A 13,470-nucleotide genomic window follows, 5' to 3' on the forward strand; every position below is an offset into this window, starting at 1 on the left:
GGCTTTTCCCGGTTAGGGGTCGCCACAGCGGAACTCTGGTCCGCTAACGATTGGCAGTTGATTTTTACGTACCGGCTTGCCAGGCCTGACGCACAACCTTCAACGAAGGTACGCCCATTCATGCATATCTCCATGCAGAAGACACTCTAGCTAAGAATCGAACCGGACAGCATCTTACTGTGAGGCGACAACGCTACCGCAGCACCACCACCACGGGTGACTGTAAATTATTTTTTATGAGACCCATTGCTCATACTGCAATTGGAACTGTCTGGGTATTCTTCTTCCACACTACCCTTGTTTCTGTCTGCAAATCCTGGTATTTTATGTCTTTGTGTCTCTCTGTACATAAGACACTGTAATCACTGGGTGTAGCAATTTCAGTGATCAATGCTACTTTTGTCTTCTTTTTATGGACTACTCTATCTGGTTTTCTCGCATCTATTTTTTTTGAACTGTTGGTAATGGGTGATCCCATGTGATATAAACTTCATCATTTTTTATAATGCTTTGTGGCTCATGTTTCCAATGCTTCTCAGCTACTTCAATGTTATAATGTTTGCACAATCCCCAATGCAATAGTCTTGCCGCATTATTATGCCTTTCAGTATACACACCTTCTGCCATTAGTGTATCACACCCAGCAACAAGATGTGCAACTGTTTCCAATTCTGTTTTACAAAACCTGCATCTGTCTGTTTCTCCAACATGTTCCAGGGACTTAGTAAAACAACATAAACGTAGTCCACTATCCTAGGCTGCCAATATTAGCCTTCTGTCTTTTGGTTTAAATTCAGCTCTCCTTAACAATTCCTGTATTAGATCCTGATAGACGTGAGGTTGTACCAGGAGATTTCTGTACTTGCAACTATATTTTTGCATTTTCCACATTTCTTGCCTTCTCATCTGACCTTAAATTCTTTCTTTTGTTTTTTGGCACATTCAGTTGCTGCCTCTCAACCTCTAAGCACAAGAAATCTGGACAAAGGCAAAAATAATGGGGCAGACAAAGGCTGACATATAGGGATAGATTTTAAATATTGTTCATATAAACTTAGAAAGTTCCTGGAATAATAGGTTTGATGTTGACATGCATTTTCTGAAGGATATGAAGTCTGAAACTCAAATGTATGACAGTATTTATTGACTTCAGTCCTCAAAAGACTTTCCAGAAAATCACATTTTATGAGGAATAATGTAGTAAAACAATCTACACACTAATCTTCTCCACTGTCCAGCTATGTTTGTTTCAGGTATCTAGAGGTACTGGTGTCAATAGCATACTCATCTGCATCCATGTTATTGTCCCTTAATGACAGATGGTACTTCTTGTCTGGCATTAAAAAGCTGGAGTGTGGAAGGACCACCACCAGTGCTGCTACAGGCAATTACATTCTACCTAACCTTTGCCTTAGCACGTCCCACCACGTCGTTGGCTCTTATCCAGTATCAGGAGGAGGTTCATTCCCCATACAGCATTAATATCAGCCACAACTTGATTCCATGACTTGTCTCTCCCTGTGTGTTTCGGCCTTCCTTTTCCAAAATTGCAGGGCACTCCCACAAGAGCGGAATTCGATGAATGGCATTTTCAATGACATGCCATTCATTCAAGAGAGTTTGCACTGATGTAATATAGACCCAATTTCCACACAGTCCTACACCCACAGCCTCCAGCCAAAAATGCCTAATACACAGAAAAGTACCCTGGTGTCAACTCATTTTGTACTGTTTCAGATGTGTAAAATTGCTGTGGGAGTTTCTTTGCTGCTCTGAGAAGTTCTAAAACAAGTGCCATTTTTTTGCACTTTGTTGATAGGCACAGTGCAGTTATTCAGTGATTACCTGGTACTTCCTTATTATAGCAGCCTTGGCAATATAGTAAGGTAAACAGTAAACAGGACAGTTAACCGCAAAATGTGGTTACCAAAGCATCATAACAGATATAAAGAAAAATTAGTATTTTTTGTTTTTCACAACAGATGTTCATCACATACTTGACTGCATACAGTTAAGGGATACAGAATTTTGCTACTTAATAAGTTGTGTACCCATAAACAGTTAAGACTGAATGAAGAATATCAGTACACTTATGTGGAGCAATGCTAAATCCAAGGACCAAAAAAATTAGGCATTGTCTATTTCAGATCTGTGACCTCCTGACCCAGAGAAAAGATCAGTAGTTTTAAACATTACCGTAACCCATGTACGCACATCAATTAATTTGGTAATGAACTATAGGAAATATATGTTTAACAGCTCACAATGAGTTTGTCACAATTTCCGAAGAGCTGCTGTGCAGAAAGGCCATCATCAGGGACATAGCTGGTTCCTCCTCTGATACGGTAATGCACAGTGTCAAGTAAGTGAAGCAACCATGAGGGACATTGATGTCCTCTATTAAGGAACTTGTGTAAGTGGTCAGTGACAAGCAAGAGAACACCAACTGAAATAGAAATTACCCATAAACAAAAATACATGTCAGCAAAGTAAAGCAGATAACCCTAAAATGGTGATTTCCACAGTTACTTTGTGTAAGCTACCCTGTCATGCTGCACACAAAACTCCCAAGTCTAAGAGCATGTTGCTATAACTGTGTGTTGCCTGTAAAAGGTGGATGTGCGAAGCATCATTTCTGTATTAAGAGATGTAGTCCTTTAGGAGCAATGTAGGTAGTCTCCTTATTTTGGGTAGTTGAAACGCTTTCCATACTATTGTAGCTCTACAAATCTATTGAATTATTAAAATTATATATTTTACTTGTGTACTGGCCTTCAGTATGGTTCAGTTCGGTGTTCTTAAAGGGAAATTAAGGTCACTATCACCGGAGCCGCTATAATAAGGAAGTACCGATTACCCTTACATAGATACGAACAGAAAGACTGTGAATACCTTCTTTAGCTTTGGTAAACTAACTGGATTATTGTTTGGGAATACAGACTATGCAATCTTGAAATGTGGAGGAAATTACATAGAATTAGTTAAATAATATCTGCTGGTTATAGTGCCTATAAATAGGCATATGATAAGGCAAAAAATAAATGGTTGAATATTTTCCTTCAGCATAAAAGCTACAAGAAGTAAACCTGACTTCTGCAATATTATGAAGATTGGAGCTATGCTGTGGCAAACGTACAGCCATGAATGCTATCACATAATATTATCTCAGCTAAAATCTCTTTCTTGACATGTCAGTAAAGCTTCCTTCATTAATAGGAATGGGCAGTACTGACACAGGATGTTACTTGGATCATTAGCTGAACCTGATTTATGGGCGGACCAGTTCTGGGAAAGATTCCTGTGGAGAGAGCAAGGTTAAAGATGTGGGTGACTGAAAATGAGATTAATGTCTTGCAAGATAGCTAATACTTCTGGCATCAAGTTAATTAACTTTTGTTATGGCTAAGAATTACTGAAGACTTCTTGATTTTTATATGAAAAAAAATCTGTATAACGCTATTAAAGGAATGTGCCTTATGAAAGCTGCATCTTGAATATGAAAAGAAAATATATATACTTTTTCGTTATATTTTCAGCTGCACTATATGATTACTGAATAATGTGATGAAATCCTTCTGAAAATTGCAACTAATTGTGGCTGAGCTAAGAAGAAATGTAGAAGACAGGAAGGTCTAGAAGAAATAAACATCTTGTGTGCATCACAAATTAACTGAAGTTTCACAAATTAAGCTAGCAAAATATATTCTATAAATTATTATAAGGGATAGGAGTTTTGTCCAACCCAACTAATTTTCATAGTATAATGTTGTTAGTCTTTGTTCCTCAACGTAGTATTAATGATTTATGATATTTTGTTGCTGAGATTTTAAGCAACAATGTTTTTAATGCATATACTCATTCAGTGTTTTATTATATGCAGTCCAAGTTTGTTGTGAATATACTGTATTATGATGTAATGTTGGATAAAAGCTGGTCAAGCAGAATGCTGTATCCACACAACACAGAGATGACTGCAGTCTTGATATAGCATGGAGTGTGTGTGTGTGTGTGTGTGTGTGTGTGTGTGTGTGTGTGTGTGTGTGTGTGTGTGTGTGTGTGTGTGTGTGTGTGTGTGTGTGTGTGTGTGTGTGTGTGTGTGTGTGTGTGTGTGTGTGTGTGTGTGTGTGTGTGTGCACGCAAGCACATGTGCAGCACTTTTCTTAAATAGTCTCTCATACAAAGAAGTTTATTTTTCAATCATTAGTGGGGTTCAAGGGATTAGAAGAAAAAAAAAGAAATACAGATTGTCCAATCAGTGATCTTTGTTTCTTCACTTACTAACCACTGTACAAAATCCAAGAGACAGTAAGAAAATGTTAACCCCTGTGTCAAGTTCAAGAATTCATGAACAATGATGAATGCCAGGTCTCTCGGTGTTAGAATCTGAAATAGTCCTCTCTCTCTTCCACATGTAAGTGCATTCTAATGACACTAGAGGTGCTGGATTATTCTATATCAACGTTCTCTTACATATTGGTAAACTGGTGGGTGCCTTATCTAAAAATGTCATCAAAGAGATGCCAAAGTTTTTTATTTTGTTGGCTTGCAACAAAGAAATCATTTCCATAGTATGCTAATCAGGAGAGGCAGGCTCAAGGACATGCCTGGGATATGATGCTGAATTAAAAATCTCTGTTTGCCAAGACAGAGCAAACTCATTTAACATACTGTTTCACAAATTAAAGGTTCTGTAAGTTCAGTAACCGGTCTTTCATGGTGTTCTAAGTTAAACTTTATAGTGACTGTTATATTAATTTGTTTGTTTGTAAAGCTGAGGAAAATCAGGAGTATCTGCTCAACAGCTGCGTGCCTCAGAGGGGTAAGCCGAAAGGGCAGCTCTCACCCTTAGTTCTTGAGATTCATTCCAGGATGCATTTGCTCATAGTCGCTACTGATCCAACAGGGATTTAGAAAGTGAAAGTGAGAGGGAGAAAAAAGTCCCTTGGGAGTTAATGGAGGAGAGAGCCATTGCAAATACTCACTTGGACCAAACAAAACAGTTTCAACAGTAGACAATAGACTTAAAGCCTGATGAGCTCAAACCTCGAGCTGGAACAATTTTATTTATTTATTTTAAATTATTTCAATACCTAAAGCTAAGTATTTTCTATAAAACAATAATTTGAACTGCAGATTAAACAAATCAAAAATATTACTCAAGTAATGTGTCAAATAATGATACAAATACTTTAAAACTTCTGTTAAAATTAAAGTTCTGAATGCAGAAATTTGGCTGTCTGGATTGCAACAGACCCTCCTAAATAAATGTCAAAGGTACTTCCTAAAAGACTGTTATGTACCCTTGAATTAGGGAAGGCAGCTGATTCTAACAGACTGCTGCAAGGTAGCTAAAAGAAATTGTGTTTCCCTCTTCACTACTCTTCTGTCATTCCCCAAGGCAGCATCCCCCCCACACTCCCTCATTATCACTCCTGAACTCTGCCATACTCAGCCTCCGCACTACTTAAAGCCCAAATATCTACCACTACAATCGAAAACATACAGAATATATACCAAATGCCCAAACAGCCTTACCTTGTCGTACTCTTCTACTACTCTAGCCTCATACAATACATTAAACAATGTGGGAATGTCCATTAAATGTAGGCCTAGAAGTTGTTCTAGATCATACTTCCACATCCATCCAAAGCCTAAATGACCCACAAATAATAATTCATTAAAAATATGTAAACTATCCATCCAGAGCCTCTGCAACAAATAACTGCATGCTTGGATCTCCTTCCACTGCACAGATGTTCTCATTCTGACAAAGACGTGGTTCAAACAAAACATATCTAATAAAGAAGTCCTACCCTCTGTATGTTTAGACTAAACTGAGAAAGCAAAATGGTAGATTGTGTCAAATTAATGCATAAAAAACTATATCCAATTTCACCTCAATATAAATAACAATGCAGACATACTAATCACCTACCTTCAGCTAAACCCAAAGACAGATATATCTGTTATAACTATATTATATCCCCCCAAACAACAACCACACTACACTTGAAAACATTTTATCTTGGTTAGTAAAAACTATAACCTTTTATACATGGCAATGTAAATATAAGCTAAGTTGCATTATATTCCTCTGTCTTTATAATTCCTCTCAGCTCAACACCACTCCAACCAGCATTGCAAGGCCAATGACTTTACATCAGTCTTGGAATGGATGCTTACTACCACCCCCAATGAAATCACTAAAGCAGGTACTCTACTCGATTCGCTAAGTGACCACCACCCTACCTATATCATTAGAAACTAACAGACAAACAAATTGCCATCACTATAGCCTAGTTAGAAACCTCAATAAATGCAACTCTTAAACAAATGCCCTGCACCAGGTCAACTGGCACTGCTTAGGACAGCTACCCCTAGATGAACCCACTGCCACCTTCAGTCAGATCTTTTTGCACTTACTAAATGAGCAAGCACCACTTAGGAAAACATGCACTGAATCTGTATCAGCACCATGGATAACTCACAGCACTAAACAAATCATGGGACTTAAAGGCAAAGCGTGGAAGACCTGGCAGAATAACAAAACTCTTCCAAACTACAAAGCTAACCATTCTCTAAGGAACAAAGTAAAAACCCTTGTGAAAAGGAACAAGAATAATTATGGAAACATTGAGAACAGTCCCAGAGTAATCAAAAAAACTTTCTGGTCCACCAGTAATAACTTCCTTCACCCAGGCAGAATACCTCAGCCTTATCCTTTGCCAGATGATACTAACAGCACTATAGCAAACTCCTTTAACTTTCACTTTATCAGCACAGCAACCACCCTAAGTAAATTCACAGGTTCTCATCCCTGCTATGATCAGTCTGAAAATCCACATTAAACTAATAACCTTTACACTAAAAACCATCCCTACCACATCCATCAAAAAATGCTAGTTAGATTAAAATAAATTATAGCGGCAGATAACCTGTCAGCAGATTGCATTAATGCAACAACTGGGGCCAGGGCATCTCTAGTCTGCATCCTCAAAAACAGATCCATTACTGAATCATATGCACCTAAAACATAGAAACAAATCATACATCCAACACTGCATATGGGAGGAAACTCCACTGAATTAGGTAATTACCAACCCAGAGCTAAACTTCCTCCTCTCTCAAAAACCCTGAAGTGCTGCATACACTGTAAAATCCTACAATATCTGCTCAACAAAAACCTCATCTCAACAACCCAACATAGTTTTCATCCCCACCATAGCATCACTACTGTTCTATTATCATTTGTAGACAATGTCAGCCTCATCATAATGCAAGCAAACCAGTCTAAGCAAGGCATTTAATACTAATCCACATCCAGTACTGATTCAGACCATAGAAGAACTTCACTTATCTCAAACAACACTATCTTAGTTCAAGAGTTGCCTAAGTAATTATACCTAATCAGTAATGTGCACAACACTTTTTCCTCTATCCACCCAATCTCTACAGGTGTCTCCCCAAGCATCCATTCTTCTACCCATGCTATTCAACACATAAGTAAATAAGCTTTATACCATCACACCTCCATTCACAATGATTCAATATGCAATGATGGTGCAATTATTTGCTGAGCACCTTCCTTGGGACAGCTGCAAACCATTACTCAGGAATCATACTCAGCAGTAGAACAGTTAATAGATAATACTCACTTTACACTTAATACTAAAAAAAAAAAATAAATAAATAAATAAATAAACTGATCTCTAAAACCAGTTCCCAAAACTCAAAAAGTTTTACTTTATCCTTTGCTCAAATCATTAAGCTTGATTGCATTCCCAACACTAAGCTACTTGGTGTAACAATTGATGATAAGCTCAAGTTTAAATTAATAAAGAAAACTCACCAAAAGAGCGCTATACAAACCAAGCTATTTAGGGCATAAATCAACTGCACATTTATATCATACTCCTATACACTACACCTATCCTCACTAATCAACACAGCAGCGTCCTAAGAAAACTTGAAAAATGCAATAATAAAATTGCCAGATTCACTGCTAATTTGCCTAAAAGGTCCCATCACTGTCCTGCACTTTCAAAAATAAACTGGATGGAATTCCCAAACTATCTTAAATTCCATCAGCTAAAAATCACTCATTCCATATTTCACCACCCAGATAAGTGCCCTTCCTTGAACACCCTCCTGCAGTGGTATAATCCCTACAAATCTCTCCACTCTAAAAATAAATCCCTGCCTCAACAATCTAAATCCCAGAACTCCTCATGGGATGCTCTTCACTCCATCTACATCTCCAAGATATGGAATACTATAGCCAGACTACTTGGGATAATAGACAATTAGCATAACCTTAAAAGAAACATCACGCTCATCTTCTAAATATTAAACTCTGTCAGTATTCTAACCCAAATGACTAATTACTATCATATCTTTTTTATCCCATTTGTAAGATGTGTATATTATGTATGTCCATATGTAACTATATAATATTTTACCTATCATGTGTTTTGCCTAATTATCCTAATAGCTCAACTATTATGAATTAACCATAACCTGGCTTATTAACCACAAACTAACACATAATCCTACAAGAATAAAAACAAAGTGCTATTTGACACCACCCAAAAACTGAAATAATTATCAAAGCCATTAAATGACACAACCCTCTGTGGCAAACCAGTGGAAACAACCAACTCCTTCAATACCCTTGTTTGTGGATAAACCAGTTGCTAACATTCAGTACTCATACAGAAAAATAAAAGGCAAATGTTAATTCACTTCTATTCTAGGCCAGGAAAATTTCACCCTCCCTATCCAAACTGGCCAGGGCACTGATGGGCAAAAGAGTCCTTCTGGTCTGACTTGAATGGAGACTACTCATAATAGCCAGAGCCTCTAAGAAAAACTCTTCCAGATTATTGAAAACAAAATCTGTTGCTTCATCACTAACTCACCCTCTGAAGAGCACTGCTGCCTCATCCTTAAAAAATCCAAATGAGCTCCAGTGCATCCTAGGGCAGACCTGCTACTAGGTGCCCTCATCATTAAACTTCTCCAGCCTAAGTAATTTTCACCTCTATCTGCCAAACTATATACTAGACACACACACTACAACCCAGACACTTCTCCCCAGCAACCCCCCACAACACCCAAAAACCAGGCTACACTGTAACAACCACTCTTTCTGCATCCTTGCCCTTAAAATATGGGAATCCCATCCCAACCACCTAAGGGAACTGCAATCCCCCTTACATACACACATGCAAATATTTCAAGCACAGGCAATAATGCCCTCCTAGCCTGTCAATACACCAAAACAGTTGTTTTCATAATAAGTGCCCAGGCTGTTCTTAAAATATCTAAACTAGTGATTGTGTTAATATAGTTTGGTAGTCTATTCCATGCATCAGTTACTCTTTCCAAGAACCAATTAGTATGCTTCTCATTCCTATAGAATTTTTGACATAGGTTGTCTGATGATTCTGTACTACTTTTTTGATAACCCCAAACATTCCCAGAGGTAGATGTCCCTAAATGCTCTATATATCTGAATAAGACTCCTCTTAAATATGTATATGAGATACTGTGGAAGTTCATATATTTTTGTCTTTCATAATAACTTGGTGTATTTCATCTGTACTCTTTCCAGTTTACTCATGCTTGTTTTCTTATGTTTCCATATTGTTATTCCATACTCAGTTTTGAGCCTAATATAATTAACAAACAATGACTTCATCATTTCTGATTTCCCAGACTTTATTAACCCTTTTTTTTGCAACCTATAGTTCTGTAACTATCATTATCCAATTGGTTGATATAATTAGAAAAACTCAAAACTGGAACTACCTATATACCCAGGTCTTTAAATGAATATGCAGATTCAGTCACTGTGTGCCATATTAAATATTCACCTTTCAATTTATGTCTCCCAAATCTCATATGCTCAGTTTTTACGTATTTATTATATTATTTTCATATGCCAAGTTGTCAATTTCCCCAAGTTTTTTTTTGCAGGCATGCTCTATGTGTAACACATGTAATCAGTTTATCCATTTTCAAGTCATCTGCATACAGACTGTAGAACACCTCAGATGAAAAAGACCTGAAAGATACAATCTAAACAAGTAAGATCATAAGACATAGCCCTGTGGGACACCCTGACTGTTACTTCAAGTTTCACCTGTCCAACTGCTGTATAATACTTACAATGTCCTATTTTTAAGTTGTGCAGCTACACATCTTATCAAGAGGACATCAACACCTAGTTGTTCTAATTTATTGATCAGTGTCTTGTGTATGATCCTATCAAATGTTGAAGTTAAATCTTTATAAGTTGCATCACAGCACAATTTTTTACTATTATCTATTATATTGTTATAGGACATCGGTTATAGGTGGGAATAGATGTATTTTCACCATATGCATGCTGCTATATGGTTTCAAGTCCCAGTCTTTCCAGTTCTGACAATAATTTATCCAGTATAACCTTTTCTATTACTTTTCCACAGCGTGAAAGTAAACTCATGAGTCTGTATGACTCTGGGTTTGTCTTACTCCCCTTTCCCCCTTAAAGACAGGCTTAACAAGTGGATGTCTCCAATCTTGAGGAATCTCTCCATATTTATATGAACTACTAATTAACAGATATAATGGTACTGTAAGTGTATGTCAAAGTGTTCTCAGGTTATTAATACTAATTCTGTCCACTCCTTGTGCTTTGCTTGGATTCATTTTGCATACCTCTTTTTTAATATAATGTAATTTGATTTCAGTATCTGAGGCTACCTGGATGTCACTCAGACAATTTATCACCCCCTTTATTGAACGAGACTGCTTTGCATAATATTTTGTAAATATATCTATAATCTGTTGTGTCTGAGAATACATTTTTAAATCTACACACAGTTTATCAATTTGTATGTCTTTACTTCTACCTTGTGAACCTCTGCTATCTCTGAAAAAACAAAAAACAAAAAAAATCTTGCTTTTTTCCCACTTTTCTGAGATTTAAAAAAGTTCAGTTACAGGCTTGCTGTTCTTGAACTGTTTGTAAGTTTCTGTGAGGCCATTTTTTGCTTGGGCTAAAGGGAAGTCTCTCTGTTGATCAGTGGCAGTGAAAAACATTGAGCAGCCTGCCTGCCCCTGTAGGAGTGGTTACTGACTTGAAACTGTAGTTTTATTGGCCATTTTGGGTCAATTCCAGAACTCCTTCATCTTCCTCTCTTAAAACCTGGTTGCCTCGTGGTTTTGGTGTCTTTTCAGGCTTGTTGGCTGTTGGTGAAGCACCCACCAAGAGGAGAAAATGCTGAGAGAAGAAAGGAGCCACTTTTGAGATTTTAAGTATTTTTCCTCTGTTTATTTGCTAAGTTTTTCTGCATAGATGCCTATTTTGAGCATTTTCTGGCTTGTTAAATTTGATTTCTGCATTAGTAACTGTATTTAGGCACAACCTAGAGCTGTTTACTGAATTTCCTGTTTGCACTTATTTTTAAAATTGTTTTTTTCTCAAAACTTGCATTTTATCTGTCTTTGGCCTAGCACTCTTGTGTGGGGTCATTTACTGCACTGTTATAACTTGTTGATACTTGTGAACCTCTGCTATCTCTGAAAAAACAAAAACAATCTTGCTTTTTTCCCACTTTTCTGAGATTTAAAAAAGTTCAGTTACAGGCTTGCTGCTCTTGAACTGTTTGTAAGTTTCTGTGAGGCTATTTTTTGCTTGGGCTAAAGGGAAGTCTCTCTGTTGATCAGTGGCAGTGAAAAACATTGAGCAGCCTGCCTGCCCCTGTGGGAGTGGTTACTGACTTGAAACTGTAGTTTTATTGGCCATTTTGGGTCAATTCCAAAACTCCTTCATCTTCCTCTCTTAAAACCTGGTTGCCTCATGGTTTGGGCGTCTTTTCAGGCTTGTTGGCTGTTGGTGAAGCACCCACCAAGAGGAGAAAATGCTGAGAGAAGAAAGGAGCCACTTTTGAGATTTTAAGTATTTTTCCTCTGTTTATTTGCTAAGTTTTTCTGCATATTTTGAGCATTTTCTGGCTTGTTAAATTTGATTTCTGCATTAGTAACTGTATTTAGAGCACAACCTAGAGCTGTTTAGTGAATTTCCTGTTTGCACTTATTTTTAAAATCGTTTTTTTTCTCAAAACTTGCATTTTATCTGTCTTTGGCCTAGCACTCTTGTGTGGGGTCATTTACTGCACTGTTATAACTTGTTGATACTTGTGAACCTCTGCTATCTCTGAAAAAACAAAAACAAAAAAATCTTGCTTTTTTCCCACTTTTCTGAGATTTAAAAAAGTTCAGTTACAGGCTTGCTGTTCTTGAACTGTTTGTAAGTTTCTGTGAGGCCATTTTTGCTTGGGCTAAAGGGAAGTCTCTCTGTTGATCAGTGGCAGTGAAAACATTGAGCAGCCTGCCTGCCCCTGTGGGAGTGGTTACTGACTTGAAACTGTAGTTTCATTGGCCATTTTGGGTCAATTCCAAAACTCCTTCATCTTCCTCTCTTAAAACCCTCTTTTGCGCGGTTTTGCGTGTTTTTGTGCATAGCGCAACAGCGGGCAGCGCCGCCTAATTGGGTTTAAACTATTCCTGGCTCCACAAAGTCTGCTCTTCACTTTTTCCCTTAGAACTGCTCTATCTCTCAATTTAAACACCATATTCTCATTCTAAGGCCCTTCACTGGTCCAATTAAGTAATCCTACAAGTTAGCACTATTAAACCATAAGCACTACTTACTCTTATACTCTCTACGATTACCCTGTCCTCTATTGGTCCATCTTAAATTCAGTTTCCCTATTACTCTAGCATGTCCAAAGGTCGGTCAATGGTTTCCTCTCCAGTCCAGATGGTGGATCTGGGAATTTTGAGGCAATGTTACAACTGTCTCATGTACATGGACAACCCTCTCCTCCTCCAAACAGATTCAAATATATGTGAGAGATGCAACTATTTAGCCAAACTGGAGGCTGAGCTCTCTCATCTCAAAACTGGTGTAACCAGTCAGGAGGAGAAGGTAACCTCACACAACACAATTCCAGTATCACATAGTCCCACCACATCAGCGAACCAAACACATAAATACACAAAACATACTGAGGCTCTAAATAAAAATCTACCTAAGCAACAGAGACCTCCAAAGCAGACATCCAAGCAAACGCTACCTCAAAACAAAACACACACAACACATAACCCACAAAGTCAGTGTGCCAAGCAGCCACAGCCCTTAAGGCTGAATAACACAACTGATACTCTTGTTATAGGTGACTCTACTGTCAGACACACTGATGTCCCGCTCAACAGGCTGAATAAAGAGAAGGTCATGGTGAGCTGCCTGTCGGGTGCTAGGATCCGACACATAATGCAAGCACTCAGGTCACTCCAAAGCAAATACAAATATGACTCAGTCATTGTACATGCTGGTGTGAATGACCTGAGACGTACCTCCCTGGACTACATGAAAAGAGACATAGAGGAGCTCTCTGATCATGTAGCCCAGGCTGGTAT

The sequence above is a fragment of the Protopterus annectens genome, chromosome 17.part0 (genome assembly GCF_019279795.1).
Source record: "Protopterus annectens isolate FY-2018-M chromosome 17.part0, PAN1.0, whole genome shotgun sequence".
NCBI classification, from domain to species: domain Eukaryota; kingdom Metazoa; phylum Chordata; order Ceratodontiformes; family Protopteridae; genus Protopterus; species Protopterus annectens.